The sequence below is a fragment of the Microtus oregoni genome, unplaced genomic scaffold (assembly GCF_018167655.1).
Source record: "Microtus oregoni isolate MIOR12 unplaced genomic scaffold, Mior012 000067F_007, whole genome shotgun sequence".
Taxonomy (NCBI): domain Eukaryota; kingdom Metazoa; phylum Chordata; class Mammalia; order Rodentia; family Cricetidae; genus Microtus; species Microtus oregoni.
The window spans coordinates 68,935-84,927 of record NW_024543960.1 but is presented as its reverse complement, the minus strand read 5'-3'; the positions used below and the strand labels follow the sequence as shown (position 1 = coordinate 84,927).

The window sequence follows — 15,993 nt, the reverse complement described above, 5'->3', positions numbered from 1 at the left end:
CTACGAAATCTGTAGGCAGACAAGCCTACCTTGACCTGAGCAGCTAGGCTGTCGATTCCAGAGATTCTTTTCGTGTCTGGAGATCCTCAGTTCAGATGAAAGGCAGTTTTTCTCGGTGGTCAGCGCTTGGCAGTCGAAGCAAAGTGTGGATGGACGTTGTTCTGTGCCCATTTGCTTTCTGTCTTCTTTGAAGGAAGTAGAGTGCTGCTGCTAGGAGCCAACCTGTCTCTTTTTGTGAGGAAAAGTTTATTAATAATTAAATATTTAAATGCCATGTCTCCCAGATCTCGGAGCAGTTGTGGGCCGTTTATCAGGTGGAACTACAGTATAGAATCTGCCTGGAGAGCCGGGCCTGAGCTTGACTGTACCGGCTCTTAATTTACCAGGCAAGATTTACATTTGTAAAAAGACAGAAAGAAAAAAAACTGCTTGCAATAGAAGGTTAAGGGCAGAACTGACAATAGTAGAGAACATCTTACTACATTTTAAATGAGGTTTGGATCAAATATAAAGTGTTTTTGTAAGAAACTTAAAAGTACATGCCAGCATAAAACATAAGACTTATTGTTTCTGTAGTCTGAAATGAGATGCAATGAACAGACAATTATAACATTTAACGGTAAACATAGGTGCACCTAAGTTACATGTACGAACATACACACAGAGGGAACAGGAATTGGGCAAAGTGGATGTTCTTGGTGCGGCCAACCTAAGGCGTGCCACTGCACAAAACACACAAGCAACAGAGTCAGCACTGGGGGAGCAGACAGGGAACACTTCAGTAAAGATGACAGGACTTGGTCATCTACCTGGCTCTCAGTTAAGATGTCGGTGAAGTCATCTGACCTCAGTTAAGATGATGGTAAGTTCACCTGACCTCAGTCAAAATGGCAGCGGGACATATAGTGTATGGAAAAGCCACGAAATTTGAGCCGCAGGGATTTTAAGTTTAATAAAAAGAGAGACCGAGAGGCGTGATCCGCCCTGTACCGAACCACCATACCACAAGCCGTGGTGGGGAGCAAAAGGCTGGAATTGAAAACAGCCGCCTCATGGATCCGACCAATCTTGTTGGCAGCAGTAGCGGTGGCAGGGACAGTTTGAGGAATCTCCTTCCGTTTGTTTGTATGTTGACAGTAGTTAGAAAGCTCCCATAAAAGTGGAGCCTGGGGGACACTGGCGGAGTGAGGGAAGGAGCTGAAGAATTAGGACATTAAGGCCTGGGGTCTTAGGGCCTCTAAAAGGCACTCATCCCAGGGAATGGCTGGACTGACGGACATGGATGAAAGCCTGTGAAAATGGTGACACCACAAGGCCTATAGGGGGACATCTCCCATCTAAGGGCGGGTGACTAGGCTTCAGGGCCCGCGAGGTGATCATGGGCCTCACTTCCACCCTGGAGTGGACAAGGCCCAGAAGGGCTGCCTGGGAAAGCTTCCTGAAGGTGCTAGGGACCCCGACGCATGAGCAGGACCGCTTGTATGCCCCTGCAGAGACTCGGGGCCTTCCACATGGCTCGTTCAGTACCCTTTGAGCATTCCCGCCATTCCTCACAGGTCCTTACTTCCACATGTGGGAGCATTGCAAACAGGGAGCAGAGGTGTTCCGGGCACTTTCAGCCCTTCCTAGGTGAGTTTCCAGTTTGTGCATGCACAACCGAAAGCTCCAAGTCAAGTATGCTTCATTGCAGGGTCGGTCTCAAGACGGACCAGCGCCAGCCTGGCTCACATATGCTGACATGGTTTTCTATAGAGGTAGAACACTTCCCCATAGTGAGGCCGACCTGGGATGCCGGCCCCTCCCTCGCCCACCCGGAGGACCAAGAGCTAAAAGGGAGTCTGAGGATTGTGGAGAGCTGCGTCCCTCTGGGTGAGTGAGTAGTTACTGAAACCCAGGTTAGTCTCTGAGATGACGTCCTGAGCCCAAATTCCCCAGTGGAGTGGAGGAGGCCTGGAAGGGCTGTGTGGAAAGCTCTGATAGGAAGCAGGGACTGAGAAGAGTGGGCGGGACGATATGTGTGCTCACAAAGGACCAGGGACCTACCACATGGCCCTTTCTGATGTCTGGGCCAGTGAGACATTCATCCGGGTCCACAGGTCCACAGTTGTGCTGAGTCAAAACACGAGTGTGGGTGTTTAAGGTCCTCCCGAGCCTTAAAGGGAAATTTCCCCTCGACGCGTGCATACGTGTGTGCATGCCTGCGTGCATACGTGCTTGTGCGTGGTTGTGGGCGGGCCTAAAGACATTGGACAGGAGCACGCATGCTCACGCGCCCACGCTTTTCCACAGAGGCCGACGATTTACCGGAAGTGAGAACTAACTGGCTGTGACCACTGCCGAGGGGAAGCCGGGTTTCGGGTCGCCCTCCCGAGGCCATTCCTCTAGGTGAGTGACCAGGTGTTAGGACCCAGGATCTTCCCTGAGGTGGTTGGTGCCTGGCTCCTGAATTCCACACCACATCTCCTCTCCTCATGGCCCAGGTTCCCGGAGGAAAGTCTAGGAATGCTTTGTGAGGGACGCGGGACTGAGAAGAGCGGACCAGAAACAGGGGTGCTTGGGGAAAGACTTAGGGACCTCCCCATGGCCCGTTCCGAGGTCTCTGGGCACTTCCGATGTCCTCCGGGACATCCGTGGAGGGCGGGCCTAGGTGAAAGGGGCGGTGGGTGTTCAGGTTCTCGCAAGCCTTAATCCGCTCTATTCCGGGACACGCGTGTGCCACCCCAACACTCAAGTCACGTATGTGTCATTGCCCCGTGGGCCTAGCTAGGTGTGACGCACCTTCGTGGGTAAGGAGGGTCTGTGGGGATCAACGTGAATCCTGTCCTCCTAGGTTTGTGACGAGGTATGGGGCCCCAGGAGAGCCCGTGATGTCCAGAGCCTCGCTTCTGAATGTGACTGGAAGAGGCCAGATTGAGCAGTCTGAGAAAGCTGTGCTGGGGCCCCACGGCCTGAGGGCACTGGGCAGGGCAGTTTTGCCTGCTGCTGGAGGGACTAGGGACCTTCCAGGAGGCACCTTTTGTACCTCTTGGGCATTTTCCAGATTGGTCCAGGGCAGAGAGCTAGACGGGCGGGCACACCGAGAAGAAGAGGTGCTCTGGGCCTTTCCCACCCTCGATAGTGGGGTCCCGTTTCAGCCATGTGTGACTGCAAGCCCAGAGTCCCTAGACATGATTTCTAGGTGAACCTTACCATAGAAGTGGAAGAGCCTAGGTTAGACCCTTGCCTACCCTCCTTTCCGCTCTTCCAGAATCAGGGATTCTTAGGTTCAGGAAGTGAGGACGAACTAGGTGTGATCCCCCTCGAGTGGAAGGACAGTCTCAGAGGATGGTGGTGAAGCAGGTCCACCTTGGCGAGTGACTGGTCACTAGGGCCCACCATGGTGGCCCTTGAGGTGATGTCTGGAGCCTCCCTTCTGCATCAGACTGCAATCAAGGACAGAGGGGAGATCTGAGAAAGCTCTGTCAGGACCGCAGGGCCCTGAAGGAGTGGGCAGGACAGCATGTGTTCTGGTGAAGGAAGTCCTGTCCCTTCGAGCCCCCGTCACTGCAGTTCCCGGACCAGTCGTGTGCACCTTCAAGTCCAGGTCAACACACAAGCTTCCTTACTTGCATGGGTCTAGTCCTTTAGCTCCTTGCAGCAGGCTCATCCATGCATGCCTGCATGCTTCTCCACCTGATCACACATCATCCCATTCGGGGATGTGGGGCCCACTCAGGTGGGACAAGCTTCCCAAGGGAAGAGAACTCTCAGGGAAATGTGGCTGAAGTGTGGTCACGTTATCTGGGTGGGTCCCTCTTCTGAAGATCTGGTGGTTCCAAAATCAGAGTCAGCCTGGATCCACAGTACTTGGTGCTGTATCACCTACCACACACGCCAGGCACTACCCCACCCCCATTCTGCCACACACACACACACACACACACACACACGCACGCACACACACAGACAAACACACACACTCTCCTCATGTCTGTGCACCAGCTGGGCCCACATGCGAGGCATCTCTCATGCATAGGAGTTGCTCCAGCCAGTAGGAAAGCATGCTTGTGGAGGCAGGCAATGTCTAGGTGTTACCTTCCTCTAAAGAGAAAGAGGTTTCTGAGGGAAAGGTCTTGGAGTAGGCTCCTCTTGGTGGGTGACTGCTTATTCTAAGAGAAACTGTGTCAGAGTGTGCGGAGGTGATCAGGCTTGTGCCTGGAAGATCCAAACTTGGCCTGTGAGGTGACTTGTCGAGGGGCAAATAGAAGGGCCCCCGGGGGCTGCACTTCATCACAGAGGGGTGTGGATCGTCATGGGGCTCCCTACAAATGCCACAGTGAAAAGAGTAACGATCCCCACGAGATCAAGATGAAATCTGTGTGCAAATACCTTAGTTATTTAGCAGATGTTGGTTCAAACTTCTAGAGGCTGACCCCAGGCGGGTTGTTTTTGACACGATTAAATAAAGCACAATTTGGGGGAAAAAATTCTTGGTAACGATGATCTCAGTAACATGTGCAGAATGAATATGGAGGCCTGACTACATAGAAACTCTCTTGCAACGTACATGTGACCTCTACCACGAAGATGGGTTCTATAGCTTAGGGACCTGGGGTCTGGTGTGGCTCAGTCACGCGGATAGCGTTGAGGTCACCAGGCCGTAACGTCCATGGGCCATCTCCCCTAAGGATGGGCTCTGTTGACCGAGAAACCAAACTAAAGGTGAAGGTCTAGGGAGGGAGAGTCAAACATAATAATCTGGGAGATCCGGGTGTGGCCTGGCTCTGCAGGCAGCACAGATCACCAGGCTGTTAACAGCATCCTCTCCAGGTCTTCTGGTTGGAAAACAGACGTAGGCATCCCTTCTGTTGACGAGACTAGCCTGGGTGCTTACCGTTCCTAGTTCCCATAGTGCTTGTCTGTGAGCACAGGGGCCTCATGCCCGCTTACAGGCTGTGTGTCACTCCCTGTGCGAGGGTATATTGGCGAACCTCTGCATTTGCCTCCATTGGGTCCTTCAAGGATGTTGGAGTCCATGTGTTGCTTCTGAGACATGCAGACTCAGAGTGGGTAGGGATTTCAGCTGAGTGTTCAGCAGGACTCAAGCGTGAAGTGCAGGGACTTGGCTCCAGTGACCCCATTGGCCGTCAGTGGGCTGGTGTCTGGGTTAATGGCCACTTGGTTTGGGGCCAGCCCAAGCAGTCCTATCCTGGGGCCAAGAAGTCAGCAGAAAGGGCCGAGACTGAGGGCTACAGGGCTGTGGAGAGCTCTGCATTCAGACAGAAAATTGGGACAGAATGTGATTGGATGTTGCGGGATATCGGTGTCATCCTCCTACCTCCTCTTGGCTGCAGCACAGAGAGTGCCAGGACTCATGGCCACAGCCTGTGCAGTCCGGGTCCCTGTTTCCATTGCGACCACGACATTCTTCTCGGTGTCTTTACTGTCTGTGTGCACCAACATTTCAGGAGTCGTCCCCAGCCCCGCAGAGCCCCAGCCATGTCAAGCAAGGAGCAGAAACATACAGAGAGAAGTGCCAAGCGCCCTAGGGTTGATCAGAATCTCCCACCAGATGACTTGCAGAACCCAGGTCGAGTCACCCCCGGTAACAACTGATATGGGGCATATGGGTGGGGGGATCCTAACCGAGAGGGGACATTCTGCTACTCCTCGACGGGTGGAGCACCGGGGTGGCCTAGTACTCACCGGGTCTTTCCCCGGAGTTCCAGGTGTGGGTGTGGGGATTCGCGTGCTGAGAAGTGATTCTCAAGCACGCTCTGGGTTTCTGTCCCCACCCGATGTTCTTCCCCGTGGCTGGGGTGCAAGGGAGTTGGCCTTGGCCAACAGGCCTCTGAAGAACCCGTGGGCCACGGTGGTTTTCCTTGCAAGGCTTGTACAAACACAAGTACCTGCTGTCCCCAGACTCAGGCCTAGTTGAATTTCACCTGGGTGGGACTGGGGTGGGTCATGAGTTCCTGGAAGAGTACTTTAAAACTGCCCTCGGCGATGGACTCTGTGGACCCCAGACTGAAGCTGTTTCCCACGTGGGACCATGAGAACAGCACACTTCATTCACAAAGGTTTTTCCTTTCTTCTCGGTGCAGCAAACAATCCGGCGGCTGATACCAGTGAGATGGGCAGCTGTTCCTCAGGATCAAACGTGCAGGAGGCCAGGTGATGTCTTAAAGCAACTTTGGCCTGACCCAGGAAGTAGTTTCAGTGTTGTTTTCTGCAGAAACTTCTGCCCTTTTCTGGGAGACGGCTACAAACGGAGAGTTTGGTGTTTCGTGAAATAAGCCAGCACCAGAGACGACAGTCAGCTGTTTTCTCTCATTTGAGGATCCCAGATTATAAATAGGTCCATAAAATGATATCACCCGAACTCAGAAGGGAGACTGGGGAGAGGCAGGCAATGGCCAATAGAGGGGAAGGTTTGAGGAGTGGAGGCCGACTCTGGAGGTGGAGTGTGGTCACGTGGCATGAAGGTTGAAGAGACACTGCTGGGTAATAGAGGAGGAGTAAGTAGCGGGAGGGGATTGAGGATGGAGGAGAGTGAATACGGCTGTAGTTCACGAAAGACGGCTGGGCACACCTCTATGAAACCCGTCAGTGCTGTACAGTGAATGGGCTCCGGTCAGCATGTAGTATACCAACCCCTAGGCTGTCACAACATAACACAAAGCCGCTGCTTGCGGAGAGGAGACTCTTTGTGGAGCCCAGTGCAGTTGGGCTGGGAAGGCCAGGGATGCAGTTTTCCTGAGTCATCCAGCACCCAGCCTGAGGTTGGTTTCCTGGGGATATGGCTGACTTTGAGTCACCCACGCTCCAGTAAGTAACCCTTAACCGTGTGCCCATATGTATCTGCAGTGAGCTCTTTGGTTCCCTGTGAAAACCTGAGTAAAGGAGTAAGACCAATGACCCGGGAGAGGCAAATCCGACTTTGCCTCACATGAGAGCTGGTCTCTCCGAAATCGCGTGCCTCGCCTGCCTTTCCTTCAGAGCGAAGTTAGGATGTTTGTCCTCAGTTAAGGATTCTTGTGTGCATTTTCCACAGGGAGCCTGTTCAGAAGAGGATACGGGATTTCAAAGGTATGTTTGAGCAGGTCTTGCTAGTCCAGGAGCTTTCTTTCCGACCCTACAACTCAAGCGTGGTGAGAACGTGGTCGCCTGTCAACAGGACAACAGGAGTCTGTTAACAGTTCTGTCGCTCAGGGGATGGATTTTTATCATCATTATTATTAATTTTTGGAAGAGTAAATTGCCATTGTCGTCTAGGGGCTACCTTTAGCTTAACTTTTCACTAGCTGCTCTGAACAGGGGGATGTTGCAGCTGTCACTGAGGCGGGGAGATGGGGGGGGGAGAGTGTCCTGCTTCCTGCATTGCACTGGAGATGATGGGCAAGCAGGTTGATCTCTGCTTTTTATCTTACTGCACGAATGGTATGTGGCATTTCGGCAGCTGTTTTTCACCTTCTGAATTAAGTCACTTTTCTGGCTTTCCAAAGTTGCCCTCCTCCAGGAACCCCTGCCCAAGAAGGGCTTGGAGAGCAGCATTTAGGCCGTACACACCCGTGAGCCTGTCAGGGAAGGGTGAAGGCAGCCAGGCCGTGGCCCGGCAAGAAGAGTGTCATGGCGTGCGAACGAACATCAGCATCACGCATGCCACACTAGCTTGTGGTCTGTTGTCCACGGTAACCAAGTCAGAGTACCACACGCCCCTCAAGCTGAGACAGCTTTTTTTTATTACTTGTGTAGGTGACCCTAAAACAGCATTACAAGAGAGACATCGTCAATTCTTTGCCGGTGTATAGAGTCAGTTCATGCAAGCAAGGATGTCCGACAGCATTCCTTCTTTGTGGTACAAATGAACTGCTTGGTTTTTGAGGTTTCCAGAAAACGGTTTGTCAGTTCAGTGGTGGTCACTCGTCAAAGCACGATGCCCCCGTTTCTGTATTGCTAGCACAGAGGAGGTAGAGGCGGGAGAAACCAGAACTGGAGGTCCTGCTCGCTTACCTCTCAGGTTTGAGACCGGCCTGGGCTGCGCAAGAGGCGGTCTAAAATTTAAGAAAAGAAAAATAGAACAAAGAACAAAATGAACACCAGATCTGTACATACTCCTTCCTGTTACCGTGTAGGTGGTATGTCAGGGATGAAAGAGCGCCTCTTCCTGTGGATACTTGATTTAAAGTGATACCATTTCCTTTGTCGACTAGGGGACATTACCCGGTCCTTCCTGGCAAAGAGGAAGCAGTTTGAAAAGGATATACATGCCTCTTTCAGAATCCTGAATGCAAACCTCCACAGTATTTTCAAAGCGCAGCAGAAGTCAAGGTAAAGTTGTGACCGACCCTCTGTAAAGGAAACCTGTACCGCTTTCGCTCTTCCTTCCAAAGTCACTCCCGCCTGCCATTGTGACACTGTGCTGAGTGGAGTCGCTAATGGGACCTAGGTAGCACTGCATTTTCTCTGTGAGCTAGTCCTGTCCATAGCTGGAGGACCGCCCCCCTCGTTTATGCCGCTCAGGTGTGTTAGCTGCAGCAGGACTGGTAAGAGAACAGTTCCTCACCGGTCAGATGACAATACAGATAATGTCCTGTGAGGAAGGCCAGGCCTCTGTGGTCCTCAAAACTGTACCTTTTAGGATGTGCCATCGGCGCTCTCTTTGGTAAATCGTCGTCCCCGTGTGGGGAAATGGTTCTGTGCACTCTTTGTGTATGTGACTCCGAGAAGATGAAGGGTATGTTGCCTTCAGTACACGGACTTGGGCTTTCAGGATATCTAGGTTACTCCATAAGGGGAAGGGAAGATGAATCTAATTTTAAGCCGGAAATGCAATCTTGGGAAACGTATGCCTCCGAGCATCCTCGGCGTGCGAGAGGGAAGACGCACAAAGTGATGACACCGGTAGCAAATTAAGACAAGTTCTTCTGGGACGAGAGTGATATTTCCGCCTCTCAGGAGACAATTTAATTCATGCCCCCTTTCTCTTTTGCGCCTGGCTCTTGTCTCAAAATGTGAAGTGTGTGCATGCGTCCTTGCCGTAGCCTCACACAGCGTGACAGTGCTCAGTAATTGTGACTGTGTTTCACAGGCAAGAGCTTCACGCCATGCACTCCCAGATGTTTGAGTCGCTGCATCAGGGGTGGCTGGACGATGTGGAGAGTTCAAGGAAGCAAGAAGATCACCTCGCTGTGAGTGTCGCTCTTAGCTTGGAATAGAGCCACCTTGTCTGTTTCCGAAGTGGCGGGGCTTTGATGCTTTGATGCTGCATATCGCCACGGAAAGGGACCCGACAGGACAGGACGGGACATGAGCATCGGGAGACAGGGAGGGTGGTGCTTGTGTCCCCGAGAGACTGGCCGTCCTCTCCAGCTTGCTTCTTTTTCTGTGGAGGGGTGGTGTGGTCATGGCTTAGGAGCCAGCATAGGAGGGAGGCGGAGTAGGCACTGCTTGGAGAGCGCAGGAGAAGGTATGGGCTTGGGTGCTCAGAGGGAAAGCTATACCATCCGTGCAGTGCAGATGCCAAAGGTGCAGGACAGGGTGAGGGTGCGGTCCCAGGTAGACTTCTGACACAGTGACGAGGGAGGCAGAGTGAGAGCAGTGCCTGTGGCTGTGGCAGAGCAGGTGGAGGCTTAGCGTTCAGAGGTAGCTAAGTGTTCATGGACACAGACTAGTGCTGTCTTTGAGGAGTCTTTCATCCTGATGGAGGACAGGGCGGTACTCCCAAAGATGCTGACTTCCAAAAGTAGGGAAGCAGAGCCTGGAATCTGAGGGAGATGGAGACAGATTCCAGTCTGGCGGTGAGGAGCATGTTCTCCGGACCCCACTGATTGCCATGCAGCCATAGTCCTGCTGCTTGCTCCTCATGAAAACTCAGAAAATGAGTCACCTCCCTGCCTCAGTTTCCTAGGAGGGTGAAAGCAGAGCCGTGAAGAATCCCCGCCTTTCTAGACTTTGTGTATCGAGTGCTTGCAGTTTTTGACATGTTGCTGTGGAATGTTTGACCACAGGAGCTGCAGTATGTTTGCTATTCGTCTTCCCTGCCCTTCTTATTAGGTCGATAATACAGTTGATGGGATGATGTCACACTCCGGGGAATGACCGATTGATGAAGAACTTTTGGGGCGGGGGAGGGTTGGGAGAAGGGATTCCTTGGAAGCTAGTCCGTGCCCTCGGTGTCTTCAAAATACTTTGTGAATAAACAAAGGAACGTTTTGTGCTTAATTTTGGCGAGTGAGGAGGGAATCCACAGATGAGGTGGGGCTTATGTTAATTTCAAACTGAATAACGATTTTATAGTATTTTTGCACCAGCTAGACGGACTATCTCCCTCTGTGACAGGTCAGGTCTTGTTATGTTGCTTTTGGCACTGAAGGGCATGTCTTCAAACGCGTTCTTGAAATGTCAGCACACAAAACATCACGGGAAGTGATTTCTGTGACTGGCAGCAGGGTTGGATGTTCAGTTGTACTGACATTTTGTCATTATTCTCCTACGTTTCAGCTTATAACTTGGAAGCAGATGAAGATTTTACAGAAAGCTATAGGGGATCACGAAACTACGATTGGAAACGCTAAAGATTTACGTGACACATTTTTGAAGGTCTGGTAGATTGCACTTGTCAACAGAACACACCCCTATGCCATGCCACGTGTCTATAAAAGGAGAAGACAGATTGGCCCTTTCTCAGCTTGTGGGAGAAGTAATTAGTTTTGCAGAGCATGATCACACTCTCTTGGGAAAATTTTCCCCACACCTAGGAGCGATGCTAAGGTTTGTTTGACCTGGGAAGCCGATGACAGTGTCGGGGGCAGCTTTCTAGCACAGGAGCTGGTGACGAGAGCTCTGCTTAGAGAGGATCACAGTGCATCGCAGTGATGAGTTATGGACCTCCGGTGACATTGCGATGGAGATTGGCACGTCTGGGGATCCTTCTGGTTTTCTCTGACTGTTTGGATTGGACAGATCAGTGAAATACACAATGGGCAAGGGTAGCTTTTATTTTCTTTCATACATTTATAGTCTTCCGACATTAGCATTGTTCTCCAGTGTTGGTGGTCATGCGTTTCAGCATCTCCCCAAGAGATGTGGGAAATGAAAAAAACTGGTAGAGGGTTAATCCTCTTTGAACTGCGAGCTGGCAGTTCTACCCTTGCTGAAGCTCCAGGTCCTAAGTGACCTCTGTATATCCAGGGATTGAAGCAGCCCTTCAGTGGGAATTCTTTGTGATGCTCTCATTAAAATGCTCTGTGAAAGATCTCTCCTCAGACCCGACTCAGATGCCCTATCTAAAGTGCTCCATGTGTCATAGTAAATTGAATGTTTTCAGGATGCTGGCGAGAAGCTAGGTCTGTCTTCTCTGAGCAAGTGTGAGTACCCCTGTTGGTACCCTAGTGAATATTCCTAGCACCCCCGTGTACTCCAGGAATGTGCCTATAAGCCCAGAGTGGAGAGGGTAGAGACAAAAGGATCCCTGGGGCTTGTGGGACCACCAGAACAGTCAAACTGTAAAGCCTCGTGTTTCGTGAGAGACCCTGCCTCAAAACTTGATGTGGTGAGGGGTTCTGGAAGGCGCAGGTGTTCCCGAGTGCACACGTATGCTTGCAGACAGGTACACGTGAAGGAAATCACTTTGAATTTGTTATGACCTCTGGTCGCCATACTCAGACACATGTGCATGCACACTCTCCTGCACCCCCATGCACGCAGAAATATAAGTTAGTATTCAAGACCTTGAGAGCCACCTACATACATCTAGGCCTTTAGGAAGAGCTTAAGAAAGGGAACATGCAGCTCTAATGCAGCTGAGTACTGCCTGGGAGCCTGTTGGAAGAGCCACCCAGAAAGGCTCCCTTCTAACTGTGGGTGCTCAGTGTGAGCAGCAGCAGTAGCTCAGAGGGAGCCTTGTGACTGGGTTTCTCTGGCTTCCCAGGTGGTCCCTTCTGCCCTGTGCTCGCTCTTCTCGCTCTCCCTCTGCTTCTCCACCCAGGCTTCCCTCCTTTCCTAGTCCTCAGTTCTGCCTCTGAGAGACTGTTGTCCTGAAACACGGCCTTTCCCTCTCCCAGATTTCCCGGTGGCCTTCTTGCTTTGTTCTCTCTGTTTCCTGTGTCCTCCGCACAACACCCTCTAACATACACACACACACACACACACACACACACACACACACACCACCCACACCTTCTTGAAAGCTTCACTGGCTGCTTGCTTCTGTCTCCCCGTCTTCCCTCCCAGAGTACCAGCTTCTCCTGAAGTGTCTCCCATTCCCTACCCATGCTTTGCTTCTGTTTTGTGCCCAGAAAGCACCATGTGTGCTGTCTTCCCTAATGTTTCTACTGCTTGCAGTCGCCATCTGTGTCCTCTTCAGCCGCCAGCCCAGCAAGCTCCCCTTCCATACCTGTGTTCAGCTAGTGTGCAGGTCATCTGTTCCTAAGCTGCTCTGGACCCTGGGAATAGGGCAGGGACTGGACCGGCGTTTTGCCCTTTTCTGGACAGAGGGCGACACACTTCTTTCTCCTCTGTGTCCACCCCTGCAGTGTCCTTTGAGAGAACAGAGGGATTTGAGTCCTGGCTTGAGCTTTCCTTAGACCGAAGGGTCGTGGGGTTGCACACTGTGTGTTCTTCGGTGAAAATCACATTCTATGGGCATGGCAAATGGCTCCTTCCTCTGGGCAGCCTTGGGGGTGTCCAGTGTGGGAATCCTTGGGGAGTCTCCAATGTGGGCCCATGCCTGGCCTCCCAGGTCTGCCCCACGTGAGGCCTTTAACATATCTCCACCCATTTTCCTGATAAGTCCCTTTGCTCTTCTTGTCCCACAATGATACCACCTTAAAATGGGGGACTGGAAGGTTTCCTGAAGTGGAGTAACTCTTTAGATGTGCTGAAGTAGCCACTGTTCTTACTCTGAATTCCTAACAAGCATCCTTTGGCTATGCAAAGTCGGTTCTTTTAAAATTACATGAGGTGAGGTGTCAAGCCAGACTCGAGTGGAGATTTGTTCGTTTGTTTGTTTCAGAAAGCCAAGGACTTGCATGAACATGGCAAAACTCTCATTGGTGGCGAAGAAAGTGAAGTGAAGAAACAAATCTCCAAGGCGCAGGACAGAGTTATCATGGAAAGTGTAAGTCGTGGGTCTGTGATGCTGTGTGCCTCGGAATGGCTTCCTAAGGGCAGAGATGGAACAATGATCCCCTAACTCTCCGTTTTCCCACAGCAAGAGCAGGATGTGTCGGTAGTTGAAACGTACCTTCAGTCCCTGGTCCTTACAGCTGTGAAGAAACCTTCTGAAGCTCACCTGGAGGAGGCACAGGGAGCAATAGCCGTGCCCAGAGGGTGTTAGTAGTAGTCAGTGCAGCTCCTTTCTCTTTACTTTGTCGGTTAGAAATAAGACTGAGACTCTGTTGACCATGAAGTGAACCCCAACAGTTCTGTGAGTAGCAACATTTAAGTGTGGACCCTCCTGACCCTGACATTCTCCCCAGCAGGGCCAGTTACATTCAGGAAGCCAATGTCATTTGATTCTACGACAGGCTGCTTTGGTTCTCTGTCACCTGCCCAAAGTGAATGTTACCTTGCTTATTTCAGGAAGAAATAAATAACGGTGGGATCCGCCTTTCCGTGCTTGCTTTCATCCATTCATGAGGTCACAGAGCCAACTGCATTGCAAATGGAAAACCAGCCCCACCTGCTCACTCAGACGTTCAGTAGAGCACAACTCTGTAGTTTTGTGCTCAGATGCGCTAGACTGTTAACACGGTTCCCGAGGCAGAGCCAGATCTTCACGTGTTGGCTTAGAGCTTGCAGTGGGGCTCTGGCTTTTCCCAAAGACATCCAGACTCATTTCTGGCATTATTCAACACTGGCTGGAAGATCCCTGCCCTTCCCTTTGGTCAAAAATATTTTATCTGTGAGTGTGTGCATAGGCACTTACAGTTTCAGTATTTTCGGTGGGTGTTTCCACGAGCATTTTCTAGTGTTCTCTTTAGAGTTTAATTTTACTCACGTAGTTCTGCGTGTGCGTGCGTGTGTGTTTGTCTGACTCTTGTGTCATTCTCTTACTCTTGTCCTGTGCTGTATCTTTTGAAGGAATCCCGAGAATCTGTGTTCAGTACATTTGACATTTATCTTCCTTGTTGAGTCTTTGCGAGCATATTCCCAGTGTGTGTCGGTACCAGGAAGGTCAGACTTTAGGCTCAGTTCCCCTAGGGCTTGAGTTACAGGGGGTTGTGAGCTACCCAAAGTCGGCGGTGGCTAGCTGAATCCCAGTCTTCTGGAACCACAGCTGGAGCTCTCAACCATGGAGCCATCTCTCCAGCCCTGTTCAGCACACTTGAAATTGCTTGACCTTTTACCCGGAGTTTGTGAGCTAAGCCTATTCTTTGTGTAGATTACAGAAATGAATCTATGATGGAGAACAAAAGCCTTCTGGGAGGGGAGAGAGGAAGGAGGATCACATTCTCCTGTCCTTCCTGTCCTGTGGCTCTGCCTACCACTCTTTGTCCCAAATTTTCATGGTGAATTCTAGTCTTCCTTTGAAGGCCAACCTGATGGATTTTTTTCTTTTTTACAAAAATGTTACGTGTGTGTGTGTGCACGCACACGCACACGTACACAGATAGGACAGAGGATAGACCTTGGGAGTGAGTCCTGAAGTTGTCGGACCTGGAGATTGGACCCAACTCATCAGGCCTGGTGGAACGTGCCTGTTCAGCCATCTTACTAGCCCATTGACTTTACTACCACATACATCCCTCCATCCCTCCATCCCTCTTCCCTCCCTCCATCCCTCCTCTCCCTCCCTAGTATTCCCTTCCTCCTCTTGTGTTTCACCCTCACCCCTGCCGTGTGTGTGACTGTGTAGGGCAAAGGCTGACACTGCGTATCATCTGTAACCCCTCTTTTCCCAGACAGGATGTGATATTTATTACTGAACATGATTTAGTAGGGTAGAGGGTAGCACCACAGTAGAAGCCCCGAGGAGTGCGGGGCCCGCCAATGCCCGTGGGACCAGGATTGGTGATGCAGCTGACCCCTCGGCCATCAGGAACGAGTCACTTCTCAGCGACTGTGTCCTTCAGATCAATCTACATTCAGTTTAGTGAAGCCTCACCTCTTTGAGAGAGACAGACAAAGAAGAACTCAGTGAGGAGGACCAGGGCAAGAAAGTGGGAGGAAGGGGCTTAATAACACCACTTGCCTCTGGCAGCACGGAGAGCTTGAACTTGGCTTTACGTAGGGCCTCCATCTGATGTTCCTTATTCTGAGGCATGATTCAGGTGGACGTGATGGCCTGGACAGTGAGACCCCTGGCCGTGGTGACCTGAGGCTTCCCTAGGGCACAGCGAATACCTGTCTGGGGCCTAGATTGGAGGCGACATTGAGGTCAGAGCTCGAAGAGCCTTCAGAAGATTGTCTCCAAGGTCCCTTCGGGGAGCCCATACAGGCAACAGGGTGAGGTCACTCCGAACGAGTGTGCTGTTGGCAAGCATTGCACACCAGGCCCCAGTGAGAAGCTGCTGGCAACCGTTGCACAGCGGGCCCCGCTGAGAAAGGGGACCTCCCGTGCAGCTTAGTTGGCTGCAGATTTACCTTATCTTTTAAGACACAGTCTCTCAGTGAACATGAAACTCACTGATTTTGTCAGGCGGAGTGGCCAGAGAGCTTTGCGGATGGATCCAGCACTCTGTCCTCCACGCCAGACATGCTGGCTCTAGGGTTTAGGAGTATTGCTGTGCCTGGATTTTCCGTGGGCGCTGGTGATCTGAACTCAGGTTCTCATGCTTGCATGGGAAAACCTAACCCACTGAGCCATGATCCTTGCCCATCTTTAATTTTATGGTCAGTAACATTAGTGTTAGAAATGAATGACATCTGCGGTGCCATTTTATCCCACGTACACATGTGCATGGATGGTGTGCAGCCTCGCCATACTGCTACCTTCTCCCTGCTCTCAGATGCTACAACTCACAAACCTCTTCACAGCCTGGCCTATCCTACTTTCTGCTCCCTGGGTTT

At 51.4% G+C, this 15,993-nt stretch overlaps 1 pseudogene; it reads right to left on the bottom strand.

Annotated features, from left to right (window-relative positions):
• Positions 1-15,385: 15,385 nt before the first annotated feature.
• Positions 15,386-15,561, bottom strand: LOC121440380 (annotated as a pseudogene).
• Between the last annotated feature and the right edge of the window lie 432 nt (positions 15,562-15,993).